This window comes from Rattus norvegicus, chromosome X, assembly GCF_021556685.1.
Source record: "Rattus norvegicus strain SHRSP/BbbUtx chromosome X, alternate assembly SHRSP_T2T, whole genome shotgun sequence".
Classification (NCBI taxonomy): domain Eukaryota; kingdom Metazoa; phylum Chordata; class Mammalia; order Rodentia; family Muridae; genus Rattus; species Rattus norvegicus.
This window is the reverse complement of record NC_141554.1, coordinates 156,398,935-156,415,738: the sequence shown is the minus strand read 5'-3', so window position 1 is coordinate 156,415,738 and position 16,804 is coordinate 156,398,935.

Here is a 16,804-nt window from a genome sequence, read left to right as displayed (position 1 = left end):
AAGTAATGTGACCCACCGCACTTTCTAAATATCCCCTATGGGATTGAAATGTGTAGTGCCCTTTCCCAGAGCAATCTCGCATCAATGACTGAAAGCAAGGTAACCTATAATGTCCCACCCTGGAAAGGTTTGTACATGGGAGACAAGTTCATGCATAAACAAATTCATCAGTTTCTAAAAATAGCCCAAAAGTTTGGAGACTAATCCTTACTTTAGGGACACCTTGCAGGCTTATATCTTATGTCCATTTGTAGTGGGTTCATTATTGAAGCACAAGATATTGGAAACTCTAGTTAAAGCAGTCAAGGATTTCCTCTAGGAAAACAATATGAAAATAGAGCCAATCCTTGCTCTCAGAAATTTACTCTTAGTTTCAATCTTTCTAATCTATTTTTTGAAATAACATTGTATCTATACTTTGCTCTATAAATCCTATAACGGCCTTTGGCCAAAAGCGCTAAAATTCTGACCTGAAGATATGTAATGAGAAATGTTTTGCTGTTCTTTCCCCCAGCAACCTAATAAAAACCATATACTGTGAGCAAACGTCATTATGCTCTATTATGATGTCAAATCAGTGGTGTTTCCTCAGGATGATTGTAGTGGGTTTTAGAGAAAAAAAAAAAAACAAGCAGTGACAAGTTTTCTTCTTTGCACCCTTCCCTCAGAACTTGTTGGATTCAGGTCCTGAAAAGTGTGTACCAAATTCAGACTTAATTGAAGCCAGTTATGCTGGGTCTCAATGGCACCTAATAGATATCCATGTTAACCTTGGCTAAGTTGTTTTTCAAAATCTTAGAAACAAAGTGACCTTCTAAGATAACAAAATCTAACTTTCCACTTGTACATATGCACATATGAGAGGCAGAGAAGGGCAAAGAGTTCTCAAAGTTACAAATGAACAGAACCCACTCCTAATGCTAATTTACTTCTCTTTTAATTGAGCTCTGTTGGACCTTAGATACCCATAGGAATAATGAGACCTATCGCTAAATAATACATCATTCAGAAAAAATTCCCATCTTATGATAGTGGCTACTGCTGAATAGGAAGAACAAATCTTAGAGTAGATCCTCAGACTTCCATCCAAACTCTATCACCCTGCTAGATATAAAACTTGTGGATAGAAACCAAAGATTGCGAGTTCCCTGCACCCAAATCCCTTGGGGAAGAGAGTGGACCTCCCAGGCATGCAGACATCCCGAGGCCACGGGAAAGACTACCACCTCTGTACACCTTGGCACACATCGCTGGTCCAAGGGGAAACTGCACAGTACCTCTGGACACAGGGATATAGGAACAGGCAGCCACCTGTAACCATGGTTCTGATCTGCGCTCAGGACTGAACTCATCCTGCCAAACAGCTCCCTGCATCCAAATCCCCTGGGGGAGAGAGGTGGAACCTCAAAAGTGTGGATACTCCTGAGAAGTCAAAGGAGAATACCCTTTGCCCATAGTCCAGACCCAAGAGGGAATCACATAGTGCCAACTGTGCCTGCTGGGTGCAAGGACCCACAAGCAATCAGGGGCAGGACCCTTTGATTCCTGCCGGCTCCTAGACCTGGAAGACAGACTCTAGGAGCACTTACACAGCTGAAAGCAGAGCACCTGTTCTCAGGAAATGCTGAAAGAAAACAGGAAAACTGTTCTACAGAAGTGCTGAAACAGAAACCTACAGCAGGGCCAAGTCACTCCCAGAAACAGCAAGACAACTAAACACCAGAGACAACCCAATGGCTAAAAGCAAGCGCAGAAACCTAATCAACAAAAACCAAAACAACTTGGCATCATCAGAGCCCAGTTTTCCCAACAAAGAAAATACTGGATATCCAAGCACACCAGAAAAGCAAGATTTAGATTTGAAATCACATCTTTTGATAACGATGGAGGACTTTAAGAAATACATAAAGAACACCCTTAGAGAAATGCAGGAAAGCACAAGTAAACAAGTAGAAGCTCTTAGAGAGGAAACACAAAAATTCCTGAAAGAATTACAGGAAAACACAACCAAACAGGTAAAGGAATTGAAAATGGAAATAGAAACAATAAAGAAAGCACAAAGGGAAGCAACCCTGGATATAGAAAACCAAAGAAAGAGACAATGAGCCATAGCTACAAGCATCGCCAACAGAATACAAGAGATAGAAGACAGAATCTCAGGGGCAGAAGATACCATAGAAAACATTGACACAACCATCAAAGATAATGTGAAATGCAAAAAGCTCCTAGCTCAAAACATAAAGGAAATCCAGGACACAATGAGATCAAACCTAAGGATAATAGGTATAGAAGAAAGTGAAGACTCCCAACTTAAGGGGCCAGTAAATATATTCAACAAAATTATAGAAGAAAATTTCCTTAACCTAAAGAAAGAGATGCCCATAAACATACAAGAAGCCTACAAAACTCCAAATAGATTGGACCAGAAGAGAAATTCCTCCCGTCATATATAAGTTTAAAAAATGCACAAAACAAAGAAAGAATATTAAAAGCAGTAAGGGAAAAAGGTCAAGTAACATATAAAGGCAGACCTACAAGAATAACACCAGACTTCTCACCAGAGACTATGAAAGCCAGAAGATCTGATCCTGGACAGATGTCATACAGACCCTAAGAGAATACAAATGCCATCCCAAGTTATTGTATCCAGCAAAAACTTCAATTAACATAGATGGAGAAACCAAGATATTCCATGACAAAACCAAATTTACACAATATCTTTCTACAAATCCAGCCCTACAAAGGATAATAGATGGAAAACTACAATACAACGACAGAAACTACACCATACAGAAAGCAAGACTATAATTTCTTGCAATGAAACCAAAACAGAGACAAACAAACAATTCCAACCTTAACAAGAAAAATAACAGGAAGGGACAATCACTATTCCTTAATATCTCTCAACATCAACGGACTCGATTCCCCAAGAAAAAGACATAGACTAACAGACTGGATATGTAAAGAGGATCCACCATTTTGCTGCATGCAGGAAACACACCTCAGAGACAAAGACAAACACTACCTCAGAGTAAGTGGCTGGAAAACAATTTTCCAAGCAAATGACCCAAAGAAACAAGCTGGAGTTGTCATTCTAATATCAAATAAAATTGACTTTCAACCAAGAGTTATTAAAAAAGATAAGGAAGGACACTTCATATTCCTCGAAGGAAAAATCCACCAAGATGAACTCTCAATCCTAAATATCTATGCTCCAAATGCAGGGACACCTACATTCAAAAAAGAAACCTTACTAAAGCCCAAAGCACATATTGAACCTTACACAATAATAGTAAGAAATTTAAACACCCCATTCTCATCACTGGACAGATCATGGAAATGGAAATTAAACAGAGACATTGAGAAACCAATGGAAGTTATGAACCAATTGGATTTAACAGATATTTATAGAACATTCCATCCTAAAAGAAAAGAATATACCTTCTTCTCAGCACCTCATGATACCTTCTCCAAAATCAATCATATAATCGGTCACAAAACAGGCCTCAACAGATACAGGAAGATAGAAAGAATCCCATGCATCCTACCAGATCACCACACACTGACTTGTCTCCAATAACAACAATAATGACAGAAAGTCCACATATACATGGAAGTTGAACAATGTTGTACTCAATGCCAACTTGGTCTAGGAAGAAATAAAGAAATTAAAGACTTCTTAGAATTTAATGAAAATGAAGATGCAACATTCCCAAATTTATGGGACACAATGAAAGAGGTACTAAGAGGAAAACTCATAGCTCTGAATGCCTGCAAAAAGAAACAGGAGAGAGAATATGTCAGCAGCTTGACAGCACACCTTAAAGAAATAGAACAAAAAGAAATAAATAAACCAAAGAGAAGTAGAAGGCAGGAAATAATCAAACTCAGAGCTGAAATCAACCAAGTAGAAACGAAAGGTACTATACAAAGAATCAACAAAAGCAGGAACTGGTTCTTTGAGGAAATCAACAAGATAGATAAACCCTTAGCCAGACTAACCAGAGGACACAGAGAGTGTATCCAAATTAAGAAAATCAGAAATGAAAAGGGGGACATAACAACAGAATCTGAAGAAATTTAAATAAAAAATCAGATCCTACTTCAAAAACCTATATTCAACAAAACTGGAAAATCTGGAGGAAATGGACAATTTTCTAGACAGATACCAGGTACCAAGATAAATCAGGAACAAATAAATCATTTAAACAATCCCATATCTCATAAAGAAATAGAAGCAGTTATTAAAAGTCTCCCAATGAAAAAGAGCCCAGGTCCAGATGGGTTCAGTGCAGAATTCTATCAGACCTTCATAGAAGACCTCATGCCAATACTGTCCAAACTATTCCAAAAAATTGAAACAGACAGAGCACTATAAAATTCCTTAGATAAAGCCACAATTACTCTTATACCAAAAACACACAAAGACCCAACTTCAGAACCAATTTCCCTTATGAATGTTGATGCAAAAATACTCAATAAAATTCTTCAAACTGAATTCAAGAACACATCAAAACGATCATCCCTCATGATCAAGTAAGCTTCATCCCTGGGATGCAGGGATGGTTTAATATACAGAAATCCATCAGTGTAATCCACTATATAAACAAACTCAAAGATAAGAACCACATGGTCATTTCATTAGATGCTGTGAAAGCATATGACAAAATTCAACTCCCCTTCATGATAAAAGTCCTGGAAAAATCAGGAATTCAAGGCCCATATCTAAACATAGTAAAAGCAATATACAGCAAACCAGTAGCTAACATCAAACTAAATGGAGAGAAACTTGAAGCAATCCCACTAAAATCAGGGACTAGACAAGGCTGCCCACTCTCTCCCTACTTATTCAATATAGTTCTTGAAGTTCTAGCCAGAGCAATCAGAAAACAAAAGGAGATCAAGGGGATACAGATCGGAAAGAAAAAGTCAAAATATCACTATTTGCAGATGATATGATAGTGTACTTAAGCAACCCCAAAACTTCCACCACAGAACTACTTAACCTGATAAACAACTTCAGCAAAGTAGCTGGATATAAAATTAACTCAAACAAATCAGTAGCCTTCCTCTACTCAAAGGATAAACAGGCTGAGAAAGAAATTAATGAAATGACACTCTTCACAATATTCCCAAATAACATAAAATATCTTGGTGTGACTTTCACCAAGCAAGTGAAAGATCTGTGTGATAAGAACTTCAAGCCTCTGAAGAAAGAAACTGAAGATCTCAGAAGATGGAAAGATCCCCCATGCTCATGGATTGGCAGGATTAACATAGTAAAAATGACCATTTTACCAAAAGCAATCTACAGATTCAATGTAATCCCCATCAAAATCCCAACCCAATTCTTCATAAAGTTAGACAGAACAATTTGCAAATTCATCAGGAATAAAAAAAAAAAACCCAGGATAGCTAAAACTATCCTCAACAATAAAAGGAATTCTGGGGGAATCACTATCCCTGAACTCAAGCAGTATTACAGAGCAATAGTGAAAAAACTGTATGGTATTGGTACAGAGACAGGCAGGTAGATCAGTGGAACAGAATTGAAGACCCAGAAATGAACCCACATACTTATGGTCACTTGATCTTTGACAAAGGATCTAAAACCATCAGTTGATGAAAGAGCATTTTCAGCAAATGGTGCTGGTTCAACTGGAAATCAGCATGTAGAAGAATGCAAATCGATCCATTCTTATCACCCTGTACAAAGCTTAAGTCCAAGTGGATCAAGGACCTCCACATCAAACCAGATACACTCAAACTAATAGAAGAAAAATACCCATCTCAAACACATGGTCACTGGAGAAAATTTCCTGAACAAAACACCAATGGCTTTCTGCTCTAAGATCAAGAATCGACAAATGGGATCTCAAAACTGCAAAGCTTCTGTAAGGCAAAGGACACTGTCATTAGGACAAAAGGCAACCAACAGATTGGGAAAAGGTCTTGACCAATACTACATCTGATAGAAGGGCTAATATCCAAAATATACAAAGAACTCAAGAAATTAGACTCCAGAGAGCCAAATCATCCTATTAAAAATGGGCTACAGAGCTAAACAAAACATTCTCAGCTGAGTATTATTGAATGGTCAAAAATCACCTAAAGAAATGTTCAACATTCTTAATCATCAGATAAATGCAAATCAAAACAACCCTGAGATTTCACCTCACACCAGTGAAAATGGCTAAGATCAAAAACTCCAGTGACAGCAGATGCTGGCAAGGATGTGGAGAAAGAGGAACACTCCTCCATTGTTGGTGGGATTGCAAACTGGTACAGCCACTCTGGAAATCAGTTTGGAGGTTCCTCAGAATTTTGGGCATTACACTATCTGAGGACCCAGCTATGCCTCTCTTGAGCATGTACCCAAAAGATTCTCTGACATACAACAAAGACACGTGCTCCACTATGTTTAGCCTTATTTATAATAGCCAGAAGCTGGAAAGAACCCAGATGCCCTTCAACAGAGGAATGGATTCAGAAAAATGTACATCTACACAATGGAGTACTACTCAGCTATTAAAAACAGTGACTTCATGAAATTCATAGGCAAATGAAATGAACTAGAAAATATCATACTGAGTGAGGTTACTCAATCACAGAAAAACACACTTGCTATGCACTCATTGATAAGTGGATATTAGCCAAAAAGCTCAAATTACCCAAGATCCAATCTACAGACCACAGGAATTTCAAGAAGAAGGAAGACCAAAATGTGGGTGCTCCCACTCCTTCTTAAAAGGAGGGAAATATTCATAGGAGGGGATATGGAAGCAAAGTTTAGAGGAGGGACTCAAGGAATCACCATTCAGAGCCTAACTCACATGTGGCCCATATATATACAGCCACCAAACCTAGATAAGATTGATGAAGCTAAACAATGCATGTGGAAAGGGACTGGATATAGGTCTCTCCTGAGAAACACATCCAGATCATGTCCAATACAGAGGTCAATGCTAGCAGAAAACCATGGAACTGAGAATAGGACCCCCTTGGGGGGAATTAGAGGAAGTATTGAATGAGTTGAAGGAGCTTGCAACCCCATAAAATCAACAATGCCAACGAACCAGAGCTTCCAGGGACTAAACCACTATCGAAAGACTATTCATGGACTGACCCAGGATTCCAACTGCATATGTAGCATATAATAGCCTTGTTGGGGTACCGTGGAAGGGAAAGCCCTTGATCCTGCCAAGGTTGGACCCCCAGTAAAGGGGAATATGGGAGCGGGTGCAGTAAGGGGGATGGATGGGAATACCCATATGGCGAAGGGGGAGGGGATGGGGGGCTTATGGACAGGAAACCAGGAATGAGAATAACATTTGAAATGTAAATAAGAAATACCCAATTTAATAAAAATGGAAAAAAATAAAAAAAAAAAAGAAACTGAAGATTTCAAATGTGAATTAATCTACCTCCCAGGTAATTCAAGGCTAACCCTAAAGCTCTCTGCTGATCACACTATATAACAGAAATCATCCATGGAGGAAGTTAGGAATTGTACCACATATGCCACTAATTCTCAGAACCCCAACTTCCACATTTATTAAATGTATATAACAAAATCTCCATTCTGGATGATCAGGAGATCACAGTAGAGCAGAGAGAGCAGAGTCCCCTGACCTCCAGCATCAGGCCCAGTGCTCTCTGTCTTTGCAAGGAGGCCAGCAAAGGCCCCAGAAACATCCAGGTTAGACCACCCCTTACCAATCCCCATATTCTTCCTTCTTCTTGCCTTCAGAAGGAGGCCTTTAGGGACCCGGCAAAACCATCTAGAACATTGCCAGGCCAATCCAGTGCCGATGAGGACCACCTGGTGTAAAGCCAGCAAAGGTATAGAGCATGCTGTTCCCTGAGACCCATTGTTAGGTACATGGCTCTGCCTCCCTCCCCTAGGAGTTCTGCCAGCATCAGGATCATCCAGCCAACAACAAGAACAAACAAATGGCTAAAGGCCAGAATAAGAATTGAATTAATAAGATCCTGGGCAATATGGCACTACCAAAACCCAGCAAGACTTGGATATCATATGACAGCTGAAGAATCCAACATTATAAAGATGATAGAAGCCTTTAAAGAGAAAATAAGTTAATCCCTTACATAAAGGAAAATACAATCAAACATATGAAGAAATGAATACAATATTATAAGAACTAAAAATGGCAATAGAAGCAATAAAGAAAACACAAACTAAGAGAATCCTTGAGATAGAAAACCTAGGGAAGAAAACAGGAGATGCAAGCATCAGCAACAGAATACAAGAGGTAGAAGATAGATGACTCTCGGGCATCGAATATATGATTGAAAAGATAGATACATTGGTCACAGAAAATGCTATATAATTAAAAGTTCGTGTCAAAAACATCAAAGAAATCTGAAATACTATGAAAAGACAAAACCTAAGAAAAATAGCAATGGAAGAATATTCCCACATTAAAGGCCCAGAAAATATTTTTAAAACCATACAATAAAATTTCCCTAACCTAAAGAAAGATGTCCCTATAAAAGCACAAGAAGCTTAAAGAAAGTCAAATATATTTGACCAGAAAACAAAATTCTCCTGCCACATAATAATTAAAACAACACAAAATGTAAACAAAAAGAAAGAAATTTAAAAGCTGTGAGGGAAAAAGGCGAAGTAACATACAAAGGCAGAGCTATCAGAATTGCCCTCCACTTCTCAACAGACACTCTAAAGGACAGAAAGGCCTGGCAGATATCTTGCAAACCCTAAGAGATCACAGATGTCAGCTCAGACTACTAAACTAAGCAAAACTTTCAATCACCATAGATGTAGAAACCAAGACAACCCATGAAAAAAACAAATTTTAAAATAACTTTCTACAAATCCAGCCCTACAGAAGATACTAGAAGGAAAATTCCAACACAAACAGGCTAACTACACCAAAGAAATACATAAAATAATTAAGCCCATACAAACAAAGCAAAGGAAGGAACACACACACACACACACACACACACACACACAGAGAGAGAGAGAGAGAGAGAGAGACTCTAATACCTCCAATATCAAAATGACAAGAATTAACAATCATTGGTAAATAGTATCTCTCAACATTGATATACTCAAATTCTCCAATAAAAAGGCAGGCTAAGAGAATGGATGCAAAAACAGGATCCATCATTCTGTTGCATACAAGAACAAACCTTAACAACAAAAATAGTACTTCAAATTAAAGTACTTTGCTGGGATGAGGTTTGCCAAGCAAATGGAGACAAGAAACAAGCTGGTATAGCCACCTGAATATCTAATAAAATAGACTTTCAATGGAAATTAATCAAAAGAGATGGGGAAGGATACTTCATACCCATCAAAGAACAAATTCACCAAATTAACACCTCAACTCTGAACATCTATGCACCAAATGCAAAGGCAGCAACATTCATAAAAGAAATGTTTCTAGACCAGATAAACAGTTCTCTGCACCCAAATCCCATGGGAGGGAGAGCTAAACCTACAGAGAGGCAGACACGCCTGGGAAACCAGAAGAGACTGCACTCTGCACACATCCAGACGCCAGAGGAAAACACCAAACGCCATCTGGAACCCTGGTGCACGGAGGCTCCTGGAAAGAGCGGCGCAGATATTCCTGGTTGCTGCCCCCACGGAGAGGACTTAGGCAGTACCCCACTAGCAAACTTGAGCCTCGGTACCACAGATAAGAGCAACTTTTCTGCTGCAAGAAACCTGCCTGGTGAACTCAGGACACACAGAGGCAAAATTCTTCTAGGACCAGGCACTTCCTGTGTTTACCGGAAGTCCCACACCCGCGGATCCCGGCCCGCAGCTGCTCTTTGCACCCAAACCCCGTGGGAAAGAGACCTCACTGCCTGGTCAGGTGGGCACTCCTGAGGCTGCAGAGCAGAAGAGACCACCAACACTGCCCACCCCTGCCCACATCCCTGGCCCAAGAGGAAACTGTATAAGGCCTCCGGGTTCCCGTAGGGGAGGGCCCAGAAGTGGCAGGACCCCTGCGCCTGAGACACCGCTGGAACCTGAAGGAAACAGACCAGAAAAACAGTTCTCTGCACCCAAATCCCGTGGGAGGGAGAGCTAAACCTTCAGAGAGGCAGACACGCCTGGGAAACCAGAAGAGACTGCACTCTGCACACACATCTCAGACGCCAGAGGAAAACACCAAACGCCATCTGGAGCCCTAGTGCACGGAAGCTCCCGGAAAGGGCGGCGCAGATCTACCTGGTTGCTGCCGCTGCAGAGAGCTCGTGGGCAGCACCCCGCGAGCAAACTTGAGCCTTGGGACCACAGGTAAGACCAACTTTTCTGCTGCAAGTGACCTGCCTGGTGAACTCAAGACACAGGCCCACAGAAATAGCTCAAGACCTGTAGAGAGGAAAAACTACACGCCCGAAAGCAGAACACTCTGTCCCCATAACTGGCTGAAAGAAAACAGGAAAACAGGTCTACAGCACTCCTGACACACAGGCTTATAGGACAGTCTAGCCACTGTCAGAAATAGCAGAACAAAGTAACACTAGAGATAATCTGATGGCAAGAGGCAAGCGCAGGAACCCAAGCAACAGAAACCAAGACTACATGGCATCATCGGAGCCCAATTCTCCCACCAAAACAAACATGGAATATCCAAACACACCAGAAAAGCAAGATCTAGTTTCAAAATCATATTTGATCATGATGCTGGAGGACTTCAAGAAAGACGTGAAGAACTCCCTTAGAGAAACACAGGAAAACATTAATAAACAAGTAGAAGCATACAGAGAGGATTCGCAAAAATCCCTGAAAGAATTCCAGGAAAACACAATCAAACAGTTGAAGGAATTAAAAATGGAAATAGAAGCAATCAAGAAAGAACACATGGAAACAACCCTGGATATAGAAAACCAAAAGAAGAGACAAGGAGCTGTAGATACAAACTTCACCAACAGAATACAAGAGATGGAAGAGAGAATCTCAGGAGCAGAAGATTCCATAGAAATCATTGACTCAACTGTCAAAGATAATGTAAAGCGGAAAAAGCTACTGGTCCAAAACATACAGGAAATCCAGGACTCAATGAGAAGATCAAATCTAAGGATAATAGGTAGAGAAGAGAGTGAAGACTCCCAGCTCAAAGGACCAGTAAATATCTTCAACAAAATCATAGAAGAAAACTTCCCTAACTTAAAAAAAGAAATACCCATAGGCATACAAAAAGCCTACAGAACTCCAAATAGATTGGACCGGAAAAGAAACACCTCCCGTCACATAATAGTCAAAACACCAACGCAAAAAATAAAGAAAGAATATTAAAAGCAGTAAGGGAAAAAGGTCAAGTAACATATAAAGGCAGACCTATCAGAATCACACCAGACTTTTCGCCAGAAACTATGAAGGCCAGAAGATCCTGGACAGATGTCATACAGACCCAAAAAGAACACAAATGCCAGCCCAGGTTACTGTATCCTGCAAAACTCTCAATTAACATAGATGGAGAAACCAAGATATTCCATGACAAAACCAAATTTACACAATATCTTTCTACAAATCCAGCACTACAAAGGATAATAAATGGTAAAGCCCAACATAAGGAGGCAAGCTATACCCTAGAAGAAGCAAGAAACTAATTGTCTTGGCAACAAAACAAAGAGAAGAAAAGCACACAAACATGACCTCACATCCAAATATGAATATAACAGGAAGCAATAATCACTATTCCTTAATATCTCTCAACATCAATGGCCTCAACTCCCCAATAAAAAGACATAGATTAACAAACTGGATACGCAACGAGGACCCTGCATTCTGCTGCCTACAGGAAACACACCTCAGAGACAAAGACAGACACTACCTCAGAGTGAAAGGCAGGAAAACAACTTTCCAAGCAAATGGTCAGAAGAAGCAAGCTGGAGTAGCCATTCTAATATCAAATAAAATCAATTTTCAACTAAAAGTCATCAAAAAAGATAAGGAAGGACACTTCATATTCATCAAAGGAAAAATCCACCAAGATGAACTCTCAATCCTAAATATCTATGCCCCAAATAAAAGGGCACCTACATACATAAAAGAAACCTTACTAAAGCTCAAAACACACATTGCACCTCACACAATAATAGTGGGAGATTTCAACACCCCACTCTCATCAATGGACAGATCATGGAAACAGAAATTAAAGTGATGTCGACAGACTAAGAGAAGTCATGAGCCAAATGGACTTAACGGATATTTATAGAACATTCTATCCTAAAGCAAAAGGATATACCTTCTTCTCAGCTCCTCATGGTACTTTCTCCAAAATTGACCATATAGTTGGTCAAAAAACGGGCCTCAACAGGTACAGAAAGACATAAATAATCTCATGCGTGCTATCAGACCACCACGGCCTAAAACTGGTCTTCAATAACAATAAGGGAAGAATGCCCACATATACGTGGAAATTGAATAATGCTCTACTCAATGAAAACCTGGTCAAGGAAGAAATAAAGAAAGAAATTAAAAACTTTTTAGAATTTAATGAAAATGAAGGTACAACATACCCAAACTTATGGGACACAATGAAAGCTGGGCTAAGAGGAAAACTCATAGCTCTGAGTGCCTGCAGAAAGAAACAGGAAAGAGCATATGTCAGCAGCTTGACAGCACACCTAAAATCTCTAGAAAAAAAGAAGCAAACACACCCAGGAGGAGTAGAAGGCAGGAAATAATCAAACTCAGAGCTAAAATCAACCAAGTAGAAACAAAAAGGACCATAGAAAGGATCACCAGAACCAAAAGTTGGTTCTTTGACAAAATCAACAAGATAGATAAACCCTTAGCCAGACTAATGAGAGGACACAGAGAATGTGTCCAAATTAAGAAAATCAGAAATGAAAAGGGAGACATACCTACAGAATCAGAGGAAATTCAAAAAATCATCAGCTCTTACTATAAAAGCCTATATTCAACAAAACTTGAAAATCTGCAGGAAATGGACAATTTCCTAGACAGATACCAGGTACCGTAGTTAAATCAGGAACAGATAAACCAGTTAAACAATCCCATAACTCCTAAGGAAATAGAAGCAGTCATTAAAGGTCTCCAAACCAAAAAGAGCCCAGGTCCAGATGGGTTTAGTGCAGAATTCTATCAAACATTCATAGAAGACCTCATACCAATATTATCCAAACTATTCCACAAAATTGAAACAGATGGATCACTCCCGAATTCCTTCTATGAAGCCAAAATTACTCTTATACATAAACCACACAAAGACCCAACAAAGAAAGAGAACTTCAGACCAATTTCCCTTATGAATATCGACGCAAAAATACTTAATAAAATTCTGGCAAATCGAATCCTAGAGCACATCAAAACAATCATCCACCATGACCAAGTAGGCTTCATCCCAGGCATGCAGGGATGGTTTAATATACGGAAAACCATCAACGTGATCCATTATATAAACAAACTGAAAGAACAAAATCACATGATCATTTCACTAGATGCTGAGAAAGCATTTGTCAAAATTCAACACCCCTTCATGATAAAAGTCCTGGAAAGAATAGGAATTCAAGGCCCATACCTAAACATAGTAAAAGCCATATACAGCAAACCAGTTGCTAACATTAAACTAAATGGAGAGAAACTTGAAGCAACCCCACTAAAATCAGGGACTAGACAAGGCTGCCCACTCTCTCCCTACTTATTCAATATAGTTCTTGAAGTTCTAGCCAGAGCAATCAAACAACCAAAGGAGGTCAAGGGGATACAGATCGGAAAAGAAGAAGTCAAAATATCACTATTTGCAGATGATATGATAGTTTATTTAAGTGATCCCAAAAGTTCCATCAGACAACTACTAAACCTGATAAACAACTTCAGCAAAGTGGCTGGGTATAAAATTAACTCAAATAAATCAGTAGCCTTCCTCTACACAAAAGAGAAACAAGCCGAGAAAGAAATTAGGGAAACGACACCCTTCATAATAGACCCAAATAATATAAAGTACCTCGGTGTGACTTTAACCAAGCAAGTAAAAGATCTGTACAATAAGAACTTCAAGACACTGAAGAAAGAAATTGAAGAAGACCTCAGAAGATGGAAAGATCTCCCATGCTCATCGATTGGCAGGATTAATATAGTAAAAATGGCCATTTTACCAAAAGCAATCTACAGATTCAATGCAATCCCCATCAAAATACCAATCCAATTCTTCAAAGAGTTAGACAGAACAATTTGCAAATTCATCTGGAATAACAAAAAACCCAGGATAGCTAAAACTATCCTCAACAATAAAAGGACTTCAGGGGGAATCACTATCCCTGAACTCAAGCAGTATTACAGAGCAATAGTGATAAAAACTGCATGGTATTGGTACAGAGACTGACAGATAGACCAATGGAATAGAATTGAAGACCCAGAAATGAACCTACACACCTATGGTCACTTGATTTTTGACAAAGGAGCCAAAATCATGCAATGGAAAAAAGATAGCATTTCCAGCAAATGGGGCTGGTTCAACTGGAGGTCAACATGTAGAAGAATGCAGATCGATCCATGCTTATCACCCTGTACAAAGCTTAAGTCCAAGTGGATCAAGGACCTCCACATTGAACCAGATACACTCAAACAAATAGAAGAAATAGTGGGGAAGAATCTCAAACACATGGGCACTGGAGAAAATTTCCTGAATTGGGGAGGGCGGCAATGGGGGGAGGGTTAGGAGGGGAACACCCATAAGGAAGGGGAGGGGGGAGGGGGATGTTTGCCCGGATACCGGGAAAGGGAATAACACTCGAAATGTATATAAGAAATACTCAAGTTAATAAAAAAAAAAAAGAAATGTTTCTAAAGCTTACATCACACATCAAATGCCACACAGTAATTGTAGGGAGCTGCGACGTGCTGAGCCTCAAAGATGGCGCTGTTTTCCGCCTTCCACCCTCTGGATGGTGAGCGCTCCTTGTAGTAAACAAGTCCTTATTTGGCTATGCCTGCCTGGCCTGCTAGGTTCTGCATAGTGATAGCCTGTCTGCATGACCCACGTAGCATGTTGGGGTTGGTTGGCATTGAGTACTTAAGCTGATGTAGGGCATTCCCCGGGGTAGAAGATTGTATCAAGGTTCCTGAATAAACTGCTTAAGGAAGATCTCCTTTGGTCATGTCTTCCTTGCTCGTCAAGGTTGGTCGTGACAAGTAATAATGGGAGACTTCAACACCCCACTCTCAACAATGGATAGGTCATCCAGACAGAAACTAAACAGAGAAAGAATGAAATTAGCAGAGGTTAAAAATCAAGTGAACCTAAGAGATAACTACAGAACATTTTACCCAAAGACAAAAGAATATACATTCTTTTCAACACCTCCTGGAACAGTCTCCAAAATTGATCATGTAATAGGAGATAAAGCAAGCCTCAACAGATAAAACAAAATTGAAATAACACCTTGTATCTTAACAGACCACTAAAAATTAAAGATAGACTTCAACAACACCAGAAACAAAAAAAGGCTAAAACCTCCTGGAAACTGAACAACTCTCTACTCAATGAACACTGGGTTCAGGAAGAAATAAAGACAGAAATTAAAGACCTTCTTGAATTCAATGATAGCAAAGGCACAATGTGCCCAGCATTTTGGGATACCATGAAATCAGTACTAAGAGGAAAATTCATAGTAGTATGTGTCTTCATAAAAAAAATGGAGAGATCTTATACTAGCAACTTAAAATAACATCTGAAGGTCCTAGAACAAAAAGAAGCAAACACATTTAAGAAAGGAAGATGACGGAAAATATACAAACTAAGAACTGAAATCAATAAATCAGAAACAAAGAGAACAGTACAACAAATCAATGAAACTAAGAGCTGGTTCTTTGAGAAAATCAACACAATAGAGAAACCCTTAGTCAAACTAATTAAATGGCAGAGAGACGATATTCATATTAACAAAATCAGAAATGAAATAGGTAACATAACAACAGACACTGAGGAAAGCCAAAGAATCATTAGGTCTTACTTGGAAAAGCCTGTACTCCACAAAAATTGGAAAATCTAAATGAAATGGATTTTCTTGATTGATACCATTTACCAAAGTTAAATGAGGATCAGATAAACAATTTCAATAGCCCTATAACCACTAGGGAAATAGAAGAAGTTTCACAACAGCATGTTGTCCTCGGAGAGGTTCCACCCAGCAGTAGACTCAGTCAGATACAGAGACCCACAGCCAAATACTGAATGGAGCTTGGGGACTCTTATGGAAGAATAGGAGAAAGTATTGTGGGCCCCAAAGGAGAAGAGGATAGGAATGCCATAGGAAGACCAACAGAGTCAACTAATCTGGACCCCTGTGTCTCTCAGAGACTGAAATAGCAACCAAAAGCATACATAGGCTGGACTTAGGCCTCCCCACACATATGTAGCAGATGTGTAGCTTGGTCTTCATGAGGATCCTGAACAAATGGGGAAGGGACAGGAAACGACACCATTTGCAATAGCCACAACTGATATAAAATATCTTGGTGTAACTCTAACCAAAAGTGAAATATCTGTATGACAAGAACTTCAAGTCTCTGAAGAAATTGAGGAAGATGTCAGAAGACAAAAGATCTCCCATGTCCATGATTTAGTATGATTAACAGAACAAAAATGGCCATCTTAGAAAAAGTGACCTACAGATTCAATGCAATTCCTCCCATCAAAATTCCATCACAATTCTTTACAGCCCAAGAATCACTTAAAGAAATGTTCAATGTCCTTAGTCAACAGGAAAATGCAAATCAAAATAATTTTGAGATTCCACCTTACGTTCTCAGAATGGCTAAGATCAAAAACTG